General features: G+C 39.7%; 1 long non-coding RNA gene and 2 pseudogenes across 1 annotated transcript; 1 reads left to right on the forward strand and 2 right to left on the reverse strand.

Moving 5' to 3' along the window:
- Positions 1-8,926: 8,926 nt before the first annotated feature.
- Positions 8,927-11,897, reverse strand: LOC133716753 (uncharacterized acetyltransferase At3g50280-like; annotated as a pseudogene).
- A 2,336-nt stretch (positions 11,898-14,233) lies between these two features.
- LOC133716754 (uncharacterized) lies at positions 14,234-19,355 on the reverse strand (annotated as a pseudogene).
- A 4,459-nt stretch (positions 19,356-23,814) lies between these two features.
- LOC133714770 (uncharacterized) lies at positions 23,815-25,258 on the forward strand. Its single transcript, XR_009848813.1, has 3 exons — positions 23,815-23,922; positions 24,749-24,872; positions 25,131-25,258. It is a non-coding gene; the product is annotated as an uncharacterized LOC133714770 (long non-coding RNA).
- The last annotated feature ends 1,203 nt before the right edge of the window (positions 25,259-26,461 follow it).

Consider the following 26,461-nt stretch of genomic DNA (forward strand, 5'->3'; position numbering starts at 1 on the left):
CTCATCCTCGCCAACCGCCTCCAGCTCGGCCAGTTCGTCTACGTCGACTTTTTCTTTGATCACTTTCTCTTCGGTCAAACGGGTCGGGTATGAGCGGCGTGACGGGGCTGAGCACCAGCGCCGGGAAATCGAGAAAGCTCCCCGACAAAATCTTCTGTTTTCCCGGCCAGAATCCGGAGTTGTTGTTGCTGTTGTTGTTGTTGTTGTTGGAATTTAACACCAGGATTGGGATTAGAAGGTTCAACCGGAGATTCTTCATGGCGTTGTGGATTGATGGTAATGGTTGGAATTGCAGAGGTGATCGGGATTTTTTTTTTTTGTTGGGGGAGGGAGGGAGGTACCCAGCGAGAGAGACAGAGAGAGAGAGAGAGAGTGAGCTCTGGGTGCCCAGAGTAAAACAGAAAAAGGTGGGGTGCTCAGAGTAAAAACTTGAAGAGACCAAATTACCCTTCAAATTAGGCCAGGTGGCAGTGAAACTAACGGCGTCATTGTCGTCATGTCTAGATAGTGGGTCGATCTTTAGATTTCGTGTACCAAAATGATCGGTTTGAAACTTTATGTATAGAAATTATTAGTGGCCTTTAGTTGGTGTACTGTTTGTGAAATTTTCCCTAACATAAAAGGAAAAAGTTTGCATAGGCCTTTCTAAATCTGATCTATATGTACAAAGAGCACAATCGATCGTAGCAAAAAAACCACAATCAGTAAAAGTAAATGCTCACTATGAGTTGCAGAAAAACCACAATCGTAGAACAATAACTATATGTGCTTAGAATAATCGTATCATAAGTGTTTCTGTATGAGAATACGGGAACTAAGTATGGATCATGATGGAGAGAGAGATAGTGACACAAGCATGTATAGTGGTTCACCTTGCCCTTGAGGCAAGGCTACGTCCACTTAGAGATTTCACTATATATGAGTGAGGCCAAGTAGCCTTTGTAGTATACAAGTGTGGGGATCATGGATCTCATCCTCATCTAAGAAGGGGAGGACTTCCCTTTATAGCTAAAGGAAGTCTCCTTCTAGTTTACATTTCCGATGTGGGACATAATACACATATTTGCTTTCCTTGAAGCCTTTTGGAGAGCATGGGAGGGTGGCCTCCCGGCGAGATACAGGCCGACCTCCACCATAGCTCGGTAGCTTCGGTGTCAGTCTACCGGGTGCATATCGTAGGCTGGACTAGTCATGTCGTGGGGCCCACCTATGAGATCGTTGCTTATGCTTGGCGGTATGTGATATAGGCGGTGTATACAAGTCCCCCATGTCCCCAAGTAAGAGACGCTTCTTGGTTGGGGAGTTTAAATATGATGCCGCCCAGTATGAGTGACGACCTCGTTGAACGTCATACCGATACTAGTCCCCCAACTCCGTAAGCAAGGAGGGACTCTTCGTGTCTTGTAAAAGTTTCATGTTAGGTTGGTGCCACGGGAGCCTCATCATCGAGCTAGTACATGCAAATAAGATAAGAGTGTGCAAAGAGCATATTGATTGCTCTAGGGCAATCTAAGGGACATTTGAGTCAAATGCATCGAGGTGCATGAATGTTTATATGAGATGCATGTTACACATTGTGTGTGCATGTATCATGTAGTGTTGACATACGACGTATGAGTCAAAAATGTATGTGGTTGTGATAGCATACGAAGTGCATATATATGATGAACAGATGTGTGATGAACATGATGACACATACATAATGATATGTATATGTTGTATGCATATGATGCACATGTGTTAGGATCGGGAGTGTTGTTATTCTCCTAGTTCCCCAAGTTATGTAGTTAGTAAAATCAAAGTTTGGATTTGAGTTCGAGCGGGTGATAGGTTGTATGAGTTTTGTCCTATGGTCTTATTAATGGGATGTAAAAGGAATTTAATTGTTGTGATCAACAATAGGTGAAAAATTCAATATTTCCATTAATAGATCATAACACGAAACTCACACGTATCGCTAAGGCACAAACATAATGTTTGAAGATGCCCGGAAAGTATGAGCGTGAAGTTCAATGAAAGTACCCGACCGGGTACTACCTCCACTTGTGATAAGTGGTATGAATAAGTCCCCCAAGTGTAGAGAACGCTCGGGAGGTGAGATAACTCAAAAGCAAGGGATTTGACCTTGGCTTAACCCCTGGGGGTACCTCACTCAGGGCAAGGATTTTAATGCAAGGGACTGGACCTTGGCTTAACCGTACCCCTGGGGGTACCTCACTCAGGGCGAGGATTTTAATGCAAGGGGCTGAACCTTGGCTTTATGTAAGGGAGCTACCCTGTAGTTATCCAGTTGGGATACCTCGCTCGAGTAGAGGATTTATGAGGGCCTGTAGGCCTCGTGTACAGCAACTTTGGTACCCGTTGGGGTATTGTATAGGAGTCGGCCTCTAGTACCCGTTGGAGGGCCCGGTCTCTAGTGCCAGGCTGGGTAGTGAGAGGGCTTGGTGCCTCTGGTACCCGATGGGGTAGAGTGAGGGCTTGGTGCCTCTTGTACCCGATGGGGTAGCGTGAGGGCTTGTGCTCATGACCCAGTGGGGTCACATGAGGGCATGAGCCTCCTTAACCCAATGGGGTTGAATGAGGGCTTGTAGGCCTCCTTTACCCGGTGGCGTGGCCCCGGGTAGAATGAGGGCTTGTGCCTTCTAACCCCGTTGGGGTAGCTCGCACAAGTGAAGGGTTTTATGCAAGGATTTGACCTTGGATTACCCTGAAAGGGTACCGCGCTCCGGGCGAGGATTTTAAGTGCCGCATGTTACATGTTTTGTGTGACATGCATACATGTAGTAATTTTAATTGGATTGTAATTAAGTTAAGCATTAACACGTAGGCATAAACGGGTATGCTATCAAAAATTAACGCACCTTAAAGACATGTTTAGATTATAGTAATCGCTATTGAAGCATGTAAAGTATAGCATTAGCTCTAATTGAAGAAGCGTGAATGATGACTTATCTGGAGCTGTAAAGAAGTTGCATAAAAATTGTAATTGTCGCAAAAACCAAATCATGATGCTCCACGTCGGTTAGCGAGTGCTTGTAGTTTATTTGGCCTTGTTGCATAAACAAATGGCCCATTGGAAAAGTGTACCACCTCGAGAATAAATAAGTGATTGGTAGTTTATTCATATGATTTAATAGCGTAAAAGATTAAATTGTTCATATAGGTATACGATCATGCTCAATAAGAATTTGAGTACACAATAATAATCATGGGTGAGATGGTGCCCATCCCGTATTGATCACAACTATTGCATGGGAATGGTAATGATGGGTAAGTATGGCATGTAACGATGAACAATTTTCATGTGAAATTAAAATTAAAGAAGTAAAATATAGAGATGAAACAAATGTGCTATTGTGTAACATCTGTTCTACTCTTGCATGGGATGATGCTTGATAATGTATATTTGGTGAGATAGTTGGTATTTATGAATTGGCATAGGGATGCTAGCCCATAGTGTGAATAACAGAAAATATACTTATGTAAAGTTTTGGTGTAACAAATGCATGATGATTAGCTGAAGCCTCTGAACCAATTAATGTGGCCATGTAAATTACATGAAGTAATTGATGGAGGTTTAGCGTTGCCGAGGATAAGATGCATAGAGTAGTATATATGTGCAATAATTGAAAATTATGCTCAGTATTTTCCCACTTGTATGTGTGGTTTGATCGAAAAGACCAAATAATCATGATCGAAGAAAAAAAACTCAGGTTCTCGGGAACCTTAATTGGTAGTATACCTAAGAAACATAGATGGTTTCACATCGACCTGTCTAGTGCCGTGGGCAACGTGCAATTATAGCAAGCTTATGTGTTAGCACAATAGAACAAGCTAGGTGTCCAACTGAATATATCTTGCATGTGTTACTGAATAAAGCTACAAGGCATGCATGTGTAAGTATATCATGCATTCATGCTCTAAGGTACCATGTAGTTTTGCATGGACATATAATTGCTTGATACGTGGCACTAATTGCACGTACCACACATAAAGTAAAACGTGAGTGCAAACATGCTTGATATCTCAATTGAACTTGGACCGTATATCCGAGTAATTATCTTAGCAGCGTTGCGGGGAGGCTTTAGTTCGAGACTACAGACTGGCTGTAAGAGATTTGCAGGTACCCGGAGAGGCAGAGATCAGAGTAATTGGGCAGGCAACTGAGACAAACGTATTTATGTGCATGAAGAGCGCACGAGTTGGTTGATGAACCCAGCGGGTACTGAGTGCCAGTAATTGAGTTTGAACCCATGGTGTGATTAATGAACTTGGCCAGGTCGGAGGCTAACCGGGCCGGAGCCAATAGCAAGAGTCGGGAACTATAAGAGCGGGTTTGCAGGTGAACCCTGAATCCGGATCTGGTGGTGCTTGGAGCTCGAAAAGTTCTTCTTCGGTGCTTGGGGGGAGCTTGAGCTAGTGCCGGGATGAGGGCACTTGGAAGTTGTGGTTGACAAGTTCGACGCCAGACAGGACCAGCGAGTACCGGTGATGATCGTGATGATACCGGAGGCCTCGACTAATAAGGGTCCCGGATGGAAAATTCCCGATGAGCCAGACTTATCTCCGGGTTCGGTAGCTGGTACCGATGATAACTGCCATGGTGGTTTGCTGGTTCTGGTGAAGGCAGGGGTACCGGTGAACGCAGGCGTACCGCTATGAGCTCTTTGATTTGTTATCGGCAGGATTTAGCAAGATGAGGCACGAGGGGACCTTATGAGATAAGCTGCCTGGAGATGAAGTTGTGATGGCAAATTAAAGTATACAAAACTAGTCCCTGATGGATTGGGTGTCCGAACCAGTCCCCGGGGTGCCCAGAGTACTAGGCCTGATTGAATTTTGGCTACAAGCCTTCGAGGCAATCTTGTCATAGTGCAAGATTTGATCAGCTTGGATGTGTGGCCATTAGATTTGACCCGGGAAGGCCCAACAGGTACCGACCGATGATCATCCTAGAGTTTGAGAGTGAAGGTTGACCCGGTACCTTCAACTCGGCCGTGACGGTCAAAAGCCCCGAAGAGATCTCCATTGGGCTATTTCTGTGGACTGATGAGTTGATGGCGGGTCTCGTATAGTGATACCGCACGGGTTGACAAGCTTGGTGGGTCGCGGGGATTCGTTCGTAAGGTTCCCGGATGGAGGAGGATGATGAACTTCACAAAATTGGTCTGAGTTGCCACCGAGAGAGGTCACGATCGGGTTGGATATGGATCCGAGTTGTTGCCGGCTCCGTGATGAGTTGAAATGCAGCGGCTCCAAGTAGAAGTTTGTGCCTCCAGGATGGTTTGAGTTCATGGGTGTCAAAATAAGATTTGGCCAATGAGTTGAGGGTGCGGGGTATGCACATACCCGCTGGCTCATGAGAGTCCCGGAGAAGAGTGAGGCTTGGGAGTGGGGTTGAGGGTACGGGGATGTGCAAGTACCCGCTGACTCACGTACCCGCTGGCTCCTCGGAGGCTTGGGTGAGGTTGAGGGTGAGGGGTGTCCTGCATGTACCCATGTACCCGGTGACTCGTGGTACCCATACATGACTCGTGGTACTCGTACATGACTCTTACTCAAGGTCGGAGGTTCATACTCATACTTAGGGACCCTCCTTTTAGCGCTAATGTTTCTGTGTGAGAATACGGGAACTAAGAATGGATCATGATGGAGAGAGAGATAGTGACACAAGCATGTATAGTGGTTCACCTTGCCCTTGAGGCAAGACTACGTTCACTTAGAGATTTCACTATAAGTGAGGCCAAGTAACCTTTATAGTATACAAGTGTGGGGATCATGGATCCCATCCTCATCTAAGAAGGGGAGGACTTTCCTTTATAGCTAAAGCAAGTCTCCTTCTAGTTTACATTTCCGATGTGAGACATAATACACATATTTGCTTCCCTTGAAACCTTTTGGAGAGCATGGGAGGGTGGCCTCCCAGCGAGATACCGGTCGACCTCCACCATAGCGAGGTAGCTCGGGTGTTGGTCTACCGGATGCATATCTGATTATACGCATTTATATGCGTGTAATTATACCTAAAACATTATAAATAAGTTAATCCTCAAGTCAATTATTATGTAATTAATCCATTTTTGTTTATTCTGTAGTAAATAAGCGGAGTTGTGGATTTCGAAAAAAGTGCGAAATTAGAGCAAAATGAAGGTTTCGAGAAAATGATTGACAAAAAATCAACCAAGAGCGATATTATCGGAAATGGCGAAACTTGAACACACAAGGCAAAAGAAAAAAAAGGAATGAATTAAACTAATTAAATATTAGTTTAATTGGAAGTGTGGCAGCTTAACATTTAATTAAATCAATATCTTCCACGTGCAGCAATCAAGCTTATTCTCTTCTTTCATCTCCTAGCCACCCATATGCTGACACGTGCTTGTCCCTCTTTTACACCAACCAGACCACAATTCCCATTCATTTCTTTACCTCTCGGTGAACAGGGGACGACCTAAGAGCATCAGCAATGGGGACCTATATTTGGGTCCAAACTCAAAATTTGAGTCCAAAGTGTAGGAATTGAGCTGCAGTGGGTCGGAAAAAATTGGACCTAATATTGCCGGAGACCCAAATGTGAGAGCAAATATGATCCAGTCTTGGACCCAAAAAAATTTGGACCCAAATTTGTGGGACCCGCCACGTTCTGTTTGCTTATGCATGCAAGGACATGCAAGTGAGGTTTGGAGACAGCACGTGGCCTATGAGATCAGAAAAAAATGGGACCCACACTTATTTGAACCCAACGGCTCTTGCTGTGTTTAATTAAAGGCCAAGATTGAATGTTTAATTCAATCTAACGGCCAGAAATAGATTCAATTAATTATATATAAATTTGTTTTACAGTTTTTTTTTTTTTTTTTTTTTTTTCTGAGAAATGTATAATTTTGATTTTTTTTATATTGTAATGAATAAATTTAATGAATGTTATGTTTAATGTTTGATGATTAACTTTTATTTATACTAATTTGTTAGGCTTTTTTTTTTAATGTAAGTTATATATGTGTGTGTGTGTCTATATATATATATATATATATATATATATATATATTAAAACAAACATAAAGTAGAAGACTCAAATATGAATCTGTTCCACAGTGGCAAGATTTGTGTTTTGGACCCAAATTTGAGTCTAAAAAAATAAGTCCAAAATATGGGTCCTAAAATAAGTCCTGCACCATTGCAACACCTAATAAAAGTAAGTCCTTTTGTACACTATTCAGATGGACTCAAATTACTATTCCAGCTTATTTGGACCCAAATTTGAGTCCAAAAAATGAGTCTCCACTGCTGATGCTCTAATGATATATATACACAGTACCACACAGAGAAGGGGGAGACCACAATTCCACCGCACACCAAAAATCCCATCAGACCCTCTCTCTTACGGTCTTACCAACCCCATTTCAGCCTTCCTTCTTCTCTCTAACACCGAAACCACCCCACCTTCAATTCTTCTCATCTTTTTCTTCCCTCACCAAGATCCACCTCACCAAGATCTACCTCACTAAGATTCCATCTTCTCATCAATTCCACAAATTTCAAAGGGGAAGCCCAAGCATCAAGAACTTTATCACCATTAAATTTGGGTAAAAGTGGGAAGCCATAAATCAAGGCTAGCCATAATTGCTTTATAGCAATTTGTGACTTGTTCTTGTTACTCCTACTTCTCTTCACTTTGTTCCTCTTTAAATTATGTATATTGATGTTTGTTTAATGATGGGTAGTGAGTAGTTTTGTTGTTGGGGGCTAGGTTTGTGTGCCCTAGTCCAAATCTTGTGTAAAAGATGCTTATTTTAATGTAATGATGCAATTTTCATATGATGGATGCTTATATCTATTTTTGTTGGGTTAAAATACATGTCTAGGAGCCTAGTCAACTCTAGGGTGTGTATTTTGAGCATGTCTAGGATGGAGTTAGAGGCTTGACCCCTTCTAATTCCTAAGCTAAAAACCTTCAATTTCGTATTCGAGGGGTTATAAGCATGATGATTTACACCCGTTACGTGAATACGCGGGCGGGTAGCTTAGTAGTCTAATTCCTCGATCTTTAGGCCTCTTGATGTGAATTAGAGACCCTTGAACCGGCTCTAATTCATGCCAAGTGAGTTCCTACGACCCTTGAACCGGAGTAGGAATACCATGAAATGGAATTTCGGTCCTTGAGCCTTGAACCGCCTTGGATACGACTACCGCCAAAGTAGGAAATTTGCATCTACATTAGATTAGCTTCCGACACATGAGATTTGGGTGAAGGAACCTCCCTAGCACCCGACATTCTCATTATATTGTTCACACTTTTCTAGTTTAATTTACTTGCAATTTTATTAATTGCTTTGCATTTTATTACTTTTTGTTAAGTTCAAATCAATTCTCAAATATTAAATCCATCGACTCATTTGTGTATACCCATCTTGAGGCTACAAGTTAGTGGCTTTGAATAGGCTTGGTGTGAGCTAAGCCGAGCATTGCCAAGGCTTGGTGCCTTGATTGTTTATAGTTTTTATTTTACTTTTTATTTTTCTTGTGTGCTTTTAGTATCCTACCGCCAATTATCTTGGTTAGGTCCAACACCTAATCCCCGAGGTACGATAAACTAAGGTCCAAATACTTCCCTTACTTGTCACGATTCGTAAGCTTGAGAAGAGTTTATGCATCAAGTCAATATCATAGGCGGGACTAGTCATGTCGTGGGGCCCACTTATGAGGTCGTTGCTTATGCTTGGCGGTATGTGATATAGGCGGTATGTACAATAAGAAAGAAAGATGGTTAAATTTTAATAGTAACATAACTTTTGAGATTGAACAGGCTTCTAGATGTAGGCTTGTAGCCACTAGGTGGTGGACGGTTTGGAAAGAAAAGAAAAACATATTATACAATGTTCCACACTTCCACCTCACACAGCACCAAAATCATTGGCATACACATTCAATGGCGCCACTGTGGTGAGCTTCCTATGATCAAGGCAGCACTAGTTGGTATACTCCTCAGAATTTCCGGAAATGTTGGCGAGGTTTTCACCCAATTCTCCCAAGTTTTCCCTCACCTTTTCAACTGTCAGGGAAGCAATCACTTTGTTTATATGCAAAGCTGCCCAGCCTAGTCCATTGTGTAGCACCTCACCCGCAGTGGACGTCACAGTAACCCCTAGAATTGTGTTCCCAGAGTATTCATTCGGCAGTGGTGGCTTCAATCTCTCCCTCATCCCTGCCGTAACCCAAAATGTAGCCTCCTGATTAGGGTTTAGATTGATCATGTATGCTACGTATTGCAGCTCGCCAAATATGTGCCATGATTGACTGGAGGGACGAAATGCTGTTACCAGTGGCGGACGCAGGAATAAATATATATATATATATATATATATATATATATATATATATATGGGGGCAAAAAAAATTAAATGAGACATAAAATAAAAATATGACAAATGAACACACATTTCAATTTTTCAATAACGATAATATTTTTAATCATCTGCTTTGATCTTAAGTCAGCAACCGATAGGTAGCCGTTATCTTTAATGTTTGAAGTTATGTGTCACATGTTTACCATTTTATGAAGTCATGTAACCCTTGTGACAATTGCAATGATGGGTTCGTTAAGTTTTAACGGAAGACAAAAATGCACTACGAATAAAATTTAGAATATGCATGCAAGGAATATATAATCAGAGGAGCTCCTGTACTGAATTAGAAGTTTCAAGTTAATCTGTTGTTCCCTTGATCTATCTGTCTTTCTGAACTATATATGAACCTAGCATAACTAATATGCCAGACTGTTTCTCCTTGTGGATATACCAATGAAGAAGCATTTTCTCATGCATGTTCTGTCAAAAGCAGATAATTCCATGTGGCTAAGCAAGAAAGAATATGAATGCAAAACACCAGAAAGAAAGCAGTAAAGACTATTAAAGAAGGGAGATCGAAAGCACGAAGTCGGCAAGTTGGAGAGTTAAGACAAAGATTGAGAATTTGTGAGCTCGTATACTTTGTTTCTTCTAAGATGAGTGCTCTTATACTTTGTTTAATAGTTGTGGGACTAATTTGGCACTCTGTTATGGCTGTGAAGACGGCAAGTCGCAGCTCTTATCATTAATCATACATATACAATTATAAATACAAGGTGTGAAGATCGGGGATCAGCCAAAAAGAAGAGTCAGGTAAGAAAAATCAAAGTCTCACTGGGGAAGTGGCCCCCACGCGGCCCTTACTGCACCTTGCATTGGTTGTTTCTTGTTAGTGGCCATCTCAGCATTGGCCTTTGCTTTGAGCTGGGCAACTTTTTTCTTGGCCGGGAAAATGAAATATTCGTAAAGAATCAGAAAATAGCTCTGGAGTAAGATGCTTATTATTGTTGCCGATGAATATCTCGCTGTAGGAAAAGGGCATATGAACTGGGAGATCAACTATGCCATCAAGAAACTGGTCGGGGCTGAAAGTGGGAGGACGTTGAGAAATTTTAACGTACATCGGAGCCCGAACGAGAGATTTCAGACCATGAATTAAGGAAATGCCAGAAAGACGTAGCATGCATCCACAACTGCGTGGTTTATGCTGCAAGCTATGAAGATGCCATCAACTAGTTCAGTTACTTGCACTGCAAGCAATGGTTTCGAAATGCCTTGGTCATTCACAATCCTCATAATGGGGAATTAATCTCGTCCAGTGGCGGAACTACATGAAAGGCTGTTTGGGCTATAGCCCAACCCAGAATTACTGGGATATTTTATATAGTATAAGTGTGCCTCTATAATTGTTGTCTGACATTGGTTTAGTTGGCAAATTGTGGAGTTGTTTTCTTTTTTCCTAAGGTCTCACCTTGGCCGCACTCCTTCACGGGGTTTCTTTAGCAGTCACAATGAATCTGAGAAAGGTAATTATAGAATCAGATGCGAAAGAAGTAATCAGTGACTTGTGTGCAGTGGGTAGAAGGAAGAATTGGAGAACTTACCCGATTCTAGAACAAATCAGAAAGAAGGCTTCGAGTTTGGAGGATTGTAAATGGGAATGGATTCCCCGTGAAGCGAATAGGGCTGCTCACATTGCAGCTTCGCTTGCCAATGGGTCGGTGGGTCCTTTGAGATGGGCTACCCAGCCACCACCTTCCCTCACACTGGTTCTAAGGAATGATGGTCTCCCATGTCCTCCCATGGCAGAGGGGTGATTGGAACTGCTGTCGGTTCCCGATTTTTTTTTGTTTGGTTGGGTTTTCTCCTCTTTCCTACTTCCTGGGCTGGATCTAGTGGGAGTTTAACCTTTATGTTTTTCGCTATGTACTTTTCTTGGCCTGTTAAGCTTTGCTGGGCCGTTGGGCTTGTCCCATAATGAAGTTGTTTCATTAACCAAAAAAAAAAAAAAAAAAGGTCTCACCTTGGTTCGAGTCTCCTCAACTTGCAGTTTCCCATTTCCTTCTCCCTTTTTGGCCTTTTTTTCCCCTTTTGTTCCTGTTTTTTTTTTGTTGTCCTTTTCCCATTTTCTTCTCCCTTTCTCTTTTCTTTTCTTTTGTTTTCTTATGACATTTTCTATTCCTAGTTTCTTAAAAATTTCTTCTCTTAAAGGCAAATCTTGCCTGTTAATTTTTTTTTGCTCTTCCCCTTTTTGTTCTCCTTTTTTTTTTCTTTAGTTCCAACATGCTCCATTAGTATTTCTTCTAAACTTAAGTCCCAAAAATCTTGAAATTATCGTTGACAAAAAAAAAAAAAATCTTGTAAGCTCTTTAAAGTAGCCCACCCCTAATTTTAATCCTGGTTCCGCCACTGACTATGTCTACGGTAGCTAGTGTAAATAGGGCCGAGGACGTCGGCCACTCTTACGCCATCAGCAACTACATGGACAAACTCGGGTCCTCGGCCATTACAGCTGATGAAAACACAAGTGGTGTTATCTTCATTTTCCATCGCTGCTAAGGGGCTGGCAAGTGGCTTTTAGGTGTTGAACCAGTTGCTGCTTTTGTTCTTTCTCTGCTGGTTTATTGAAAAGAAGCGACGTTTGAATGTAATCGAGTTTGATGAGTTACAGATATCGCACGGAGTCAACTCAATTCTGTGAGCTAACTCATATTAATTGTGACTTGTTGGTCGGACGGTGCTTGTGGAAATATGCCAAATGGGACTCATTTTCCCCCCAATTTGACCAACACCAAACAGCCAGTCAACACGATACAACCCTAATATAAAAGCACAATATATGTGACTTTGAATTAGCCGCTCTCAAAAGAATAAAAACAGTCAAAAATAAAACTGCAATTTTAGTTTTAGATTCAAAACCAAACCGAAATGGCTTTTTTTTTTTTTTTTAGCTGAAGCAAATAAGAGGCATGCCCCTTACTTGAATTTAATAAAAGAGTAAGAAGAAAAGAAGGAACATAGGAGGGGGACCAAACCAAACCTCCCTACAAAAGCAACGAAAAGAAATAAGCTATCGTAACCGAAATTGGGGAAAACCCAATTGGTCACTCTGACAATGCGATAAAAGAAAAGATGGTGTAGCATCCCACCACACCATATTAGGAGCAGTCGTACCATAATTCGCCAAAGCATCAGCTACCTTATTACCTTCACGAAAAAAATGGCTTTTATTAGTGTAAAGGGTCTTTCTAACCATCCTTACGGATGTGTTGGTATTATATTGTTATATTGTACAATGAATGACATTTTCAACAACAAAAAAATAGCAACACAGATGATCCGGAAAAAAAAAATTTCTCAATTATAATAGTTTTTTTTTTTAATAAGTGATTTTTTTTTTGGGACAGTGACCACTTACCCAATTTTTGGCCAAAAATTGCCCACTTACTCCACCAAGAGTTTTTTAACCCCATTTACCCAATTTAACAGTATTTGACAGTATTGCCCTCATTTTAATTAACAAATTACACTCATATCTCTCTCTCCTCCCCCTCATCGATTTCTCTCTCTCTCTTTCTCTAACCTCGTCTCAGGCTCTCTTTCTCTCTCTCTCTCTGAGCCACCACACCCACCACTCCACCGTCGATGTCGGCCTCCACCGCCGCCGCTCTGTCCCACCGTCGGACCACCAGAGGATGACGCCATCTAACTCCACGATCCCAACCCATCTGGGCTTCGCCGGTTTTGTTCGTTAGATGTCCGGGAAGCTCTCCACGCCGGAATCGGGTCTGGGCTTCCCTTGCAGGTCTCGGACGACGTCAAAACTGTGGTCTATTGGGGGGTAATAGACAGATTATTGCCCCCCACTAATTTCTTAACTGTGGTTAATTAATCACTGAAATTAGAGTTTTGATAAGTCTTATGTTGTTTTGAGTTTATTAAAGTACAATAATCTGTCAATGATAGTTAAGTGAAGGGTTCTGACTTAAAACGAAGACATTATTTAGGGGCAGTAATGTGTCTACTGCCCCCCACTAAACCATTAAAACTTGCACCAGTTAAGTGAAGGGTTCTGACTTCGTATGAAGACATTATTTGGGGGCAGTAATGTGTCTACTGCCCCCCACTAAACCATTAAAACTTGCACCAGTTTCAAGGATTCACAGTGTATTGCACTTTATCACAAACAAATCAACAAGAGATGATTACTGTCTCCTAAGAAAGACATTATTGGGTGGCACTAATGTGTCTACTGCCCCCCAATAGACCATCAAACATTACACCGCTTCCTATGTTTCACAGATTATAGAAGTTATTCACACTCAAAACAACAGATAATGTCTAAAAACCCACATTATGAGGGTCAATATTCTGTCTACTGCCCCCCACTAGACACTACAAAAAAAAATTCAAATTGCCACGGCAATGTGCCGTCGCGGAAAGTGAAATTGCCGTCGCGAAAGATCAATGGCGACGGCAATTGCGCCGATGTCGTTGGGGGCGTCGCCATTGGTATTTGCGACGGCAAATGCACCGTCGCAAGCTTATTAGCGACGGCAAGGGGTTGCCGTCGCAAGACTTTTGCGACTGAAAAATGCCGTCGCAAATATCTATGGCGACGCCACCGACCGCTACCAAAACTTTGTGACGGTAAAATTGCCGTCGCAAAATTTTATTTATGAATTAAAAAAAAATCTGGCATGCAAATATGCATTGCCAGATTTTTTTTTTTTTTTTGGATAAAAGCTGTACAAAAAGGAATTAAACATATTGAAAAGGGAATGTTACATTTTGATTTTTCTCACAAATGTTACAAAAGCAATGAAGCTCTTATACAAGAGTTTACAAGATAATACAAGGTACTTTTCTTCCTCTACTTCAAGAAAAGCTTTGCTCCATCTTCCTCAAGATATGTGTCCATTTTCTATCTACATAGATAAGTGAAAAGTATTCAGATAAAGAAACATAAATCAAGTGAAGAGAGGGAGGATGAGCATGAGACTTGGGACTACACTTACTGATACTAAAGTTTAGGCAAATTGATATTGATATCCTCTGATTAATTACTTTATGAAAGCATAGATCCTAGTGCGGAGAAGTGTACATTTGAGTGAAATTTAGAGTGAAATTTGGAGAAGTGTACATTTGAGTGATTAATTACTTCATTAAAGCATATATCCTAGGTTGGCAAATTTACTGTCAACCAAATCAAACAATATCAGTGTGCACACTACACACCAATCCACATAAAAAAAAAAAACTTAAAGTGAAATTTAAACTACACATGAGTTTTTCATACCTGCAAATCTCCAAAAAATGTTGCTGAAAGCTCTGCCTCTCATCCTCCTTTCCCAACTGTGCACTTCAGAACTTATGCTCCAACTTCTCCTTTTCCTTGTAGTTCTGGACATACCTGCATAAATTCAAGATTCAATGAACATAGAGTTGCAAATTTAGAACTTGATAAACAATGAACAAGAATTGATAAACAATGAACAAGAATTACACATAAGAAATAAGATACAAAACCAAAAAACCTTTACTTAGTTTCGTAGCTTTCAATCATTTCATTATAGTTTCAATTCATATATACTCTATGAAAGCATTTAGTTCCTACTGTCTTACGGTATTGATATGCCCTGTTTTACTTCTAAGCTTCATTGTCCTGTGCCCAGGAAGGATCCAAAAGATAAACCCTTAGAGGAATAGGCCACATAATCAACTCATCACAAACAACTGAGATCAAAAGATTGTGAATCATCAATAACTATCATTGTTATTCACCAATTGATGTCACACACAAAATAAAAATCAAAAGCTTACACCTTTTTCATTCCAACCTCCTCAAACCCGAATTCAAAACACATACCTTAATATCAAAACCATCAAACCAGTCTCACAAAAGCAAAGGATAGTCTTTCCCATTAAATTGTTTAAAAAAAGATTTCGGGAACAAATTAGTGCTCAGATTTTATGACTACCAACTAAAGCTGGGATATATCTGTTTACAATGATCCTATTGTACTAGATATAATCTCCAGCAAAGCAAATCAAATAGATAGAATAGCAAAGTAGCACAGAACCGTTACAGCAAAAACCAACAAAGTTTTAAATGACCACCAATTAGAGCCAAAACAAGAGTCCCTGTAACATAATCGAATGGAATCATGGCTGAGCATTCTGACTTTAAGCCTTTTTGAAACTGCAGCTAATGTTGACAAAGGATAATTTAATGGAAGCAAATCAGGTAAATTAGCAGCTTAACTCCACAACTTTGCTATCTATTACAACATGATCATTACCGTTACAACCTTACAATTACTTATTGTTGCAGACTAACTTGCTCTTTATATTCCTATTTTACTGAGCCTACCTTATATATATGCTTGAGAAATCCAAAAGCATAAATTAAAAACTCAAAAGGTTAGTATGAAAGTCCAAGATTTGTTGCATATGAAGGTCCACAACTCCAGAAGCATATTAAATTCTGCAATCTAAAGATTTTAAACTCGTTTCTTCTTAAAAGAAACAAAATTGCCAACCTTAAACTCATCTATCTCTCTAAACATACTTTATATCTTAAGATAAGATGAAGACTGTATCAGAAAATTAAGTGTGAACAACAGCAAAGGTTTATTAGCAGTAAACAATGTGCTAAACTCATCTGGTTGTGTAATTGATTCCTCATGTCCTTATCTTTTCCCATCACTTTCTGAATTTTTCCCATCAATTCCATGAAAAGCAAGAAAGAGTACAAATCCATTTAAACATAAGCACTAAACTACAGAACCCAATAAACATGACGGGGCAAAGTGATAATCAGTAAACTAGAATTGAGAACAGGTGAATCACAGCATCACTAGCTTAGTTATAAATTTCTGCTGCAGAAACCATAGTTTAGTCTTTGGTGTCTAAAAGGAAAACAAAGTTTATATCAAGAACAAAAGAAGATTGATGTTCTCACCAAGATAAGAGCTTTTAGTAGGTTCCCAATTCTCTAAGAATGCCTCGTTTTGCAGCTATACCTCAACCAAAGCAAGCTTTGGCTCAACTCTTTGAGTTTATGCCCTCCCTTTGTAGTTTACTACTAACCATTGTCAATCCCTTTGTATTGAAAAGATTTGCTCATCTCTGGACGAAGACAAGGGATTTCATACCGGTCATTTTTTCGTCAGTGTCGGATTCCAGTTTGTTTCTGATCGGAATAAGATGGTAGACGGAAAGGAAAATGTGCAAAGTGGATCCTCAATGGAAGGGAATCAGGTTTCTTGTCATCAAACTTGTAACCTGTGTACATCCACATTTCAGAGCTTGATAAGTGATATATTTTTCCTCAAATTGCTAGAAATTAATGAAAGCTTTATCAACTCATTTTTCCAAACAGGCTACAAAAAAGCTACATAGACAGTAAACATTTAAATATGAGATATTTTTTCTGAAGATACTTCAGACTAGAATGGAAAATAAAATACTGAACAGCATACTTATGCTTAGTAATGTAATCAAATGCAAATTTTTTTAGTCTAAGCAGAGAGATCACGAATATTGCATATATGATACCTTGTAGAGCTTCCATAGCCGTCAAAGCACACTTTGGATCCACAAACTCCACAAAGCATAAAACCATTGCCTTGTCTCCACTCTGCTACCCAAACACAGGGAAACTATGATCAGAAGCAATTCAGAAGCAAGACACAAATGGCAACAAAAAACCATTTTCCCCAAGCAAAAAGTTTTTGCTAGTTGACACGGACAAAACCATAGCCTTATCTCAACTCTGCATCACTAAAAGGCAATGACAAGTGCAGTTGCTTTCCTCTATAAGTGATCGGTGGACTCTCAGTGTTAAACCTTTATGATGTCTATCAAAATTACTTGATAGAACTAGGCAAATGAGTGCACTTACGTGTCTAGGCTCCTTGTGAACTACTTTGATTTCTTTAAAGCCAATGAATGGACGAAATAGATCTTCATAATAAGTTAAGGTTTGAAATGACTGGAACAAAGGAATGAAATAGCAGGTTTCGGGCAGTCATTTCCACCGCAAAGTAAAAAACAGTTATCTTGGAAATGTTGCATACCTGAAACATTCACAGGCATGCAAAAATAGACACACGAAAAGCAAAAGGATACGGCCTACTTCTCTTCTGGTACAGTCAGTGAGAAGTTCATCCACAAACTAAATGTTAATTTGATTCCCCTTTCAGGACTGGGAGACCATCACCACTCCTCGAAGGCACAAACCTTTCTCTAAAGAAGTCAGTAGAAACACTTGAGCCAATGCCAGCTCCGACCTCATGTCTTTGGTTTAGTAAAGTCTGAGCTTGTAAAGGAGATGGAAAACCAGCCCCTGCTGTTACAGTAAGACCAGGTTCACCACGAACACTAATACTCACAGCATCTACACCATAAACCCCAGGCGTCATTGACCTCATATGCAAACAGACAGAACAACACAATTCTTTCATACATTACAATATACGCAGGCATGTATACAAAAATGTCACAAGACTCAAAGTAAATCACCGCAATATCTTGTCTCTGGCTTCAGTATCTTCCAAAGGATCATATAGGCTAGACCCTGCTGTCACCCCAACACCCGAATCAGAACGAACTCTACTACCCACACTATCATCTACACCATACGGCACAGACCCCAACGATTTCTGCAGTAGTCAAATAACACAATTCTTCACACATGCACACATTATACACATCCATAATCATAGACTTATATCAATCCATAAGTAGCAGTTAAACTTCTTACATCTCTAAGCAGAAAATCTGAAGAATAGCTTCTCAAATCAGTGGGGGCAAAAGTGTGATTTGATAGTAACGATGGTGCTTCGGATGATAAGTAACCAGGAAAATTGGACTTTGCTACACTACCTAGCAAAATATATACACTATCGATCAAATTCTAGACACAAATCGTTCATAAAAACCCTGTGCATTATACAGAAACGATTTCATGGAGTAATTCCATTAAAGAAAAAAAAATGCTAAGGCACTTCTAAATAGTAGTTAAGATATTGAAGACCTTAAATTGTAGATATTAAAAGCAGCAGGCTTCTACCTGTGTCCATATTGTAAAACAGGTTCAGCATCCTCATCAACTCTGCTTGTGCCCATAACATTATCAAAACCCAATTACCTGAAATCATGTCATAAATCTCAGAGATGAAACCCAGAAACAAAACCCCAAAAACTTGTCACCTCTACTGTTGCTAACCATTGGAAAACAAATAGAAAAAAAAAATTTAAAAAGATGTAATCTTCCTGAAACATGCATAACAATATTCAAAACCCAATTGACCCCGTACTCAAACTCATATCAATATCAGCAAAAGAGTAGCAAGGGAAAAAAAAAATCAGCAAAATTGGGAAAACCATACCTACAAATTCGCAACCCTTGCCTCTAAGATACTCAAACTTCCCTGCAAAAGCAATATAAGAAAAAAATGAATCAGAAAAGAAGTAAAGGTGGGAACGAAATCTCAAAAATAAGATGAAATCAAAACCCAGTTGACCCCGTATTCAGATGATGAGCAGAGAATTTCCATTTGATCCGTCTATCTATTCGTACAAACCAAACAAACACACACTATGTCTCTGTCTCTCTAGCTCTCAGTCGTTCTTCTTCTTAATCATCGACATCTCTAGATTGTAAATAGCCTTGGATAAAGTGGACTCAAGCTCGTCTTGAGGAACGACTGGTTGGTAGATCTCCTGATAAACTCGATGGAGTTGACCTAAATCGGGTCATTTAGTCGTCGGTTGTATTCTGCTGAATTTGGTAGATCTAGAGAGGAAAATAGCTCAAGGAGGTGATGGAAAGAGGAGGAGACGAGGAGGAGATCTGGGTAATCATCGGGGTATCAGATCGAGATGGAGTTATGGGCTCAAAGAACTGAAAGAAGAAAGAGGGCGGAGCAAAGTTAATCAGGATAACGCGACGGCAAGTTTTTTGCAGTCGCCAATTGTTATTACCTTGCGACGGCAAATTCTTGCCGAAGTAAACCGTAGGGGTTGGCGACCACAAGTGGCGACGGAAATTAATACAGTCGCATAACTTTTACACAATTGCGACGGTCAAGTTTTGCCGTCGCAAAAAAGTAGGCTTTAGCGACGGCAATTGCACGCCGACGCAAATTGGTGAAGCCAATTGAATTCTTTTTTGTAGTGAGACTGACACAAACCACACAATTTTTTTCATTTATCGACTACTGCAATTTAACACTACATTTACTTTGGAATAGCAGTTTTCAGTCCGTCAATAAATAAAGCAGTCATCATTGGCCCCCAATACAAAGTCTACTGGGGGGCACTAATGTTACAACTTTTATGGTTATGATTGCACAATAGCAGATAGCAGTTTTCAGTCCGTCGTCGATTCCTTCAGAAGGTCAACCCCGGCCTCGCCGAGCTTCTCAGCGACGAGGATCGTCGGCTTGGAGTCGAGCCTGGCAGCGGAGAGCACGACGACGAGTTTCGGCGCGGCGATGGCGAGAGCAGGCGTCGTGGGAGACCTACTGGAGGGATGGAGGGAGGGAGAGAGAAATCCGACGTCGTCTGGAGAGAGAGAGAGAGAGAGAGAGAGAGAGAGAGAGAGAGAGAGAGAGAGAGAGAGAGAGAGAAGAGAGAGAGAGAGAGAGGGCAAAAAAGACCCAAAAATAAATAAAAAGAAGAAAAAAAGAATTAATTGGGTAAAAGGGAAATAATCCCTTAGAGTGTTTTGGGTAAACGGGGTTTAAAAACAGTTAGTGGAGCAAGTGGGCAAATTTTAAGTTAAAATTGGGGAAATGAGCATTTTCCCTTTTTTTTTCTCCCTAATTGAGAATCCATAACAGTAAAAATGAAAGTGATGGATGCACTACTCCAAAGATTTTCAGTATAAGCAAAGAAAGATTTCATATGGACCAATCGATGTACGTACATAAATAGTTGCCTACACTATGCCAATAACCTCATCAGACGACAGACTTGGACCGTCGTCTAATATGAAGAAAAACTGTCGTCTATTAAGCTGATATCTGATTGACGTTCAAACGACGGGTAAAGCCGGACGGTAGATGGTAACTCAAACGACAGACAAATTGTCATCTGAATGTGCCCAAATATGAACAAATTGTAAGTATATGTGGTTATATATAATATAGAACAACAGTCAAATGTTGTTGTAGTTAAACTTTAGCAACAGACTTTACTAATTATCTATTGTCTAATTTAATGTGAAACGATAATGAAGTGTCGTCTGAATATGTGGAAATTCAAAATTTCTTTGGCAAATCTGTTGTGTGAACTTTATTCAAACAACATTTACGGTGAGTTATCTATGAATTCTGGTTGTTTCAAACAACAGAATTTTACTTAGATTCTGTTGTTGGATGTTCAGTTGTTATGCTTTTTATGTTGTGTGATTTGGTTTACAACCACAGAATTTGGCTTCAATATATTGTTCTTTTCTTAATGAAGCAACATACATTCAGAAACCCGGAAACCAAAATATGTACCATGCATTCATCAGAACTCGGAAATATAAACCACAATGTACCATTCATATAGAAATTTGTGTTTGTGAGCACAATTAAATAGTAAAGAGGTCAACTCTGCAAATGATGAATAAAGAGTCTACTGCTTAATCTTGCTTATGTTTTTGTTGTCTTTTGGTTTAGTTATTTCTTTTAAGGGGTGTTGACTTCATGTTCCCCCTTAGGTGATATCTTTTTTGTTTAATAAATTTCTTTGATTGTGTGTCAAAGAATATATACATGTATTCTTTCTTTTGTGGCATGCATTGAGTTATTCTTTTCTTTTCTTTTGGTCCTATAATCATATTAGCCTCTTAACATTATGTGCTAAAACATCAAACTTTTTATTTGTATACCCTAAGCGTGTGTTCTCTCTCTACACGCACCTAAACCCTAGGAGTGATTGCGGTGGCCTCCGTCTACTTTTTCCTGTGATCTCCTCACCTCCATGGCGTTCATTGAGGATGTCACTGCCTCCTTTGTTGCATCCCTTGCTTTAGCCAGCAATGAAGTTATCAATCTGTCTCGTTGAACTGGGGGTGCACAATGCCGCCCTCGACAATCCTACCTACTGGCCAAACCCTTGGCAAAGCAGCCTGCTGTACTCAATGACATCAGGCGATTTTTCAGAAGAGTATGGGTGCTTGATAAAGGATTTAAGATCCAAGAGAGAGAGAGAGCAGAACCATTTTGTGCTAGCTTTTGACCTACAACGTGATCGAAACAAGGTGTTGTGGGGTGGTTCGTGGCGCTTTAACCATGCCCCGATAGTGCTGAAAGCATATGATGCATGGAATGTCGCCGATTAGTTCGGTGGAGATGAACTCTTTATACTTCTGGGTGAGGATCTCCAACATCCCACCTGCTTTTGAGGACCCAGAAACGATCCAAGTTATTGCTTCTGTGGCGGGAAAGTTCTTAGAGATGGTTGACAAACTTTTCGACACTGTGGGTAAGGTTAGGGTTAGGTTGCTCATGAATTGTCCAAACCCTTCTTTCTACAGAAAACGCTCCGCCTTGCTCCTGGGATAGAAGCGGATATATCATTCTTCTTTGAAAACTTGGTAGGTATGTGCAATTCTTGTCATTTTCTTATGCATGATGGGAATCAGTGTCAGGTTAGTGGGGTGAATACTACGCATACTCTAGTCCGAGCCAAGATTGACAAGAGAGTGGAGATCATAGCTCCATCCTTGAGTTTTAATGCAGGTACATTCATGGACGGAACATTTCGTTTCCAGGGTGTGCAAACACCGGTCCTTCCACTGGTCAATAGGGCTCTATTTATTCATGACACTCCTGGACGTAAACCTATCATACTGCGGGAGAAGTTGCTTCCCAAAAAACCGAAAAATGCACTGGCCTTAGTGCCAGTCTCTGACCCACTGGACTGTACCGAGTCTTCTCCTAATGATAATGCTGGTGTTGAACCTATAGTGCCGGTTCCCATTGAAGATGACAAAGACACAGGGCAATCTGATGAGAAGTCGGAAGGTGACACAAATGTTCCTGCCAATGTGGAGCTAAGAATTGAGAAGAGGGTATGCCCTCCCACCTCTGAGGCCTCTCCCAAAAAGCTAAAGATTTTGCTCTCGGACTTGTTCAAATATGTGGATGTGCATGATGCTCCAACAAAGAAGTTGAAAACCCCATGTTTCCCGACTAAATTTTCAACAAGGTCTCTAAGACTCCTGGAAGCCCCGGGCAGCATTCTATGCCAAAGGAGCCGACAGTGGAAGTTAAAAAGGAGCCAAAAAAGAAGAGAGGAAGGCCACTTGGATCGAAAAATAAAAATCCACCCAAATCAAAGAAGATTGTTGCTGCACAAGCAACTTGTTTTGAGTACCTTACTAAGCCTCCTAGCCCTAGTGAGAAGGGCAAGGAGAAAATTTAAGTTATTTTTTTGTTTTGTGACTTAGCCTATTTACTATACTTTTGTGTAGTTTATAGGCTCACTTGGAATAAGTGAGCATTGATCTGTATTAGTGAGTGGTGCTAGCATATTGCTCGTCTAACTTGCCTATGAGCAGTGACTGATATGTATCCGTGCCGTTCTGGCTTTAGTGAAATGAAAACCCTATTCTTATTGATTCAAAAAAAAAAACTAGCCCCTTAACATGTGCTATAAACATGTCAATTTGCTTTTTTCATAAAAACAAAAAAATAAAAAAATTGAAAAACATGAGCACATGGATGAGAGGATTTTTTTTTTTTTTTTCGGAAGATATTGTAATTTTATTATATTTATTAATTACTCTTGTATAAAAAATATAATTATGTATCTATACTATTATTAAGAGAAGAGAGCTTGCTCTCCATAACTGATTTTTTTTACTAATTTACGCTCTGTATATTAAAATACTTTAAATCAGAAATAATCAATAGGGATAATACAGTCAATTAACGAAATAAAAAAAATAAAATTAAATGTAGTGGAAAGTGTAAACGTGAGTGTCACTACAAAAAAGAATTCGTTTGGCTTCACCAGTTAGCGTCGGCGTGAGAATGTCGTCGCCATTGATCTAAAATTCGCTACGGCAAATGCGGCGTCGCAAAGAGAAAAATTATTGCCACGGCACGGCGTTGCCGTCGCTGTCGCATAAATATGCCCTCAATGACTACGGCATATTCTTTCCGTCGCCAAATTTCTTTAATTTTAGCTACGGTAATACGTGTCGTCATGTATTTTCATTTTATGCATTTTCTTTTGTTTTATTTTTTGACGTTCGGGTGGATATAGGTGCCAAAATTAAACATGTCGGCAAGCTTTTTAGGTTTTTGGGTTCATAAACTTTGTTCTTGTTCCCACTCCCTCCATCTGCTATTTCCTGCTCACTCCATCCAGTCCCGACAACGAAGTCGATCATAGCAATCCGCGAAATCGACATCTGCTAGTTCAACTCCACCTCCTTCCTATTTTTCTTCCTCTTTCTTTCTGCATATTCAATCCGTCACTCATACCCTAAACTCTAAGACCCAGAAATCAATCAGATCTGTCCGTCTCTTGCGTTGTGGCCTACATCTTGTCTTGTGCTTTTGAGTGGGTATGCATATTATCTCCCTTGTTAGTTTTTGGAATCAATTTTGTTTATTTTGGAGTTGTGGGATTCAGGAAAGTTTATTTCTAAAATATGCTATTAGAGAATCAACCAGTGGTGATCACTTTTATGAAGTTATAGCTGAATTTGCAGTATTGAGTAGGACAAGGCAAGAAAAGCATCGCCTTAGAGTCACATTGAAATTGATTGAGTGAAGTATCCAGTAGAGAATGTCCGAAAAAGAAAGAAGATAGATTTTATGGACTTATAGACTCTGAGTGCATTTTGTATTGCCAGCATTTCAGAATCTTATTTACATCTCTGTCAAGCTGTGGTAATGTTGTCAAGTATTAGACTTGTGGTACATAAGGTTACAAAAAAATTGTGAAACATTTGAGATGGGAAGTAGAAGAAGAAAAGTCAGTCGCTGAAAAGATAGATATGTTCTCGTGAAGACGTGTGAGAGGTAGGTAATCACCTTGGTGAGGAAATTACTGTGAGAGATACCTCAAACCATAATGTAAGCATCCTTTAATAAATAGACTGAAAGAAGTGTCTCCCTGCTCAATATAAACTTGTGTCATGTTAGTTCAGTTATGCTTAGTCTAATTTGGTTTGTATTAGCCTGATTAGTTCAAATGTGCCTGCTACTGTGCTAGACTCTGGTTGTTTTCATTTCTTGAAATGTTTACTTAAACTCAAGTCAACATGAATTTGATACATTTAGTTCATGCTTGAATTGCTAAATTGGAGAATTATGTATGAAGTTAAATTGGTATTCAATAAAACTACATATTTCTAACTTCTTCTTTTTTCAACTTTCTGTCAATAGGCTTCTCACTCCCCCAGAAACTTCACTTTTCCCTTCATCAGATGGAAGTGAATCTCAACCAACCTTAGCTGCTGCAAGAAGCAGTGCTTTATATAGATCAACTTCCTCAGCCAAGCCTTCAAGGGTATGTCTTTCTGAATTGACTTTATCCATGTTCCATGTCAGTTTCGGGTTAGATATTAGATAGACTTCTTTAAATGAACAATATTTTATGTTGTAGAGTTTAGAAAATGTACTTAATTATTTTCTCGTCTTATGTCATGAAAGTGTTGACGTAATGAAAATTGCATGGAAGTAATTATAGTTCTTAATCATCTGACATGGTTCTACTGCATTGAATGAAATTTGGGATCTAGTACTGATATACATGGTTTTGTCATAGTTTGATGTTTGCAGTTACATACTGTTGGCTTAATTCATACTCTTGTTGTTTAAAATCACAGTGCTGTTGCGTGGTGCGGGAAGCTGAATGCCATAGCTTGTGCCTCAGAAACTTGTGCAAGAATACCAAGGTCAGTATTGTTTGTCACTCATCACCCTGTAAAGCTATTGTCTCACTATCTGTCGCAGGATATGTTGGATTTCTTTTATTATGAGATATGTGTGATTACTGGAAGCTACAATTTTGTTTTATTGTTTGCTTCTGAGTTTTAATTGGATATGAAAAAGAACTATTCAAGGAAAAGGGAGGTTTTCTCTTAGAAGATTTCAGAATCGTAGCCAACTTTTTAAGATTAGAGAATTGTCTTCATATTCTTCGAAATTAAAGTTATTTTAGGTATATTTCTGGTTTCCCCTGCACTTTATCTTGCTTTAGAGTCCTATATTCATCTGACTATGTGATTGTGTCATGCAGATGCAGTTCATGATATGTCTCAGCATATGGAAGAGGTGAGCCATGATATTTTTATAGGAACTGAGCTACCAGAAACCAATCACATGGGCCTCTTTGCCATTAACTTTTTTGGGACATATTGTGCTCAGAGCATTAGAACCAAATGATAGATAATTGAATGTAATTTGAATTATGCTAATTTCGTTATGCAGGATGGTCTGGTAATTTGTTTGGGTCGTTTTTCTCAAATTCCTTTTAGATTAATAGGCATGGCTTAATTATTGTTGTACCTATAGCTTTGTAGTTGCTTCTACATTTGCAAGGCAAAAATTATTTCTGGAAAGAAGTTTCTGAAGAAAACTATATGTACTTTTTTTCTCTGTCTTTTAAGACTCTGATATCTAGGTAGCTTACTCTACTTCTGGGAGCACGATGATGAAGGCTATCATAATTTTTTTTTTTTTTTTAAGTTTTACTGCCAATAAACCTTGCCTTAAGAATAAGGATGATTGAGATAAGCTCTTTAAAAGTTTTGCCTTTTCTTGGATTTCTTTTTCATGCAACTGATGTATTATTGTTACTGGTCTCCAGCTTTTTGGTCTCTAATGCCTCCTGATCAAGGTAGAATATATGCCCCAATTGAGCTTTCGTCTTCTTTGTCATTCAGGTCAGTTCACGTCACTATATTTGAACTGCGTTTATCTTGCGAGTACAACTGCTGTATGTACGATGCCTTTTATATTTCTCAATTGTACTTATGTAATCTCTTATGTTAGATATCTTACCTGTCAATTTTTTTTTTTTTTTTGAGGAAAAGAGATAACTTCATTCATTTATCCATGGCCAGAAGGCACGTACATCAGATGCTGTCTTACACC

This window comes from Rosa rugosa, chromosome 6 (genome assembly GCF_958449725.1).
Source record: "Rosa rugosa chromosome 6, drRosRugo1.1, whole genome shotgun sequence".
In the NCBI taxonomy this organism is placed as follows: Eukaryota; Viridiplantae; Streptophyta; class Magnoliopsida; order Rosales; family Rosaceae; genus Rosa; species Rosa rugosa.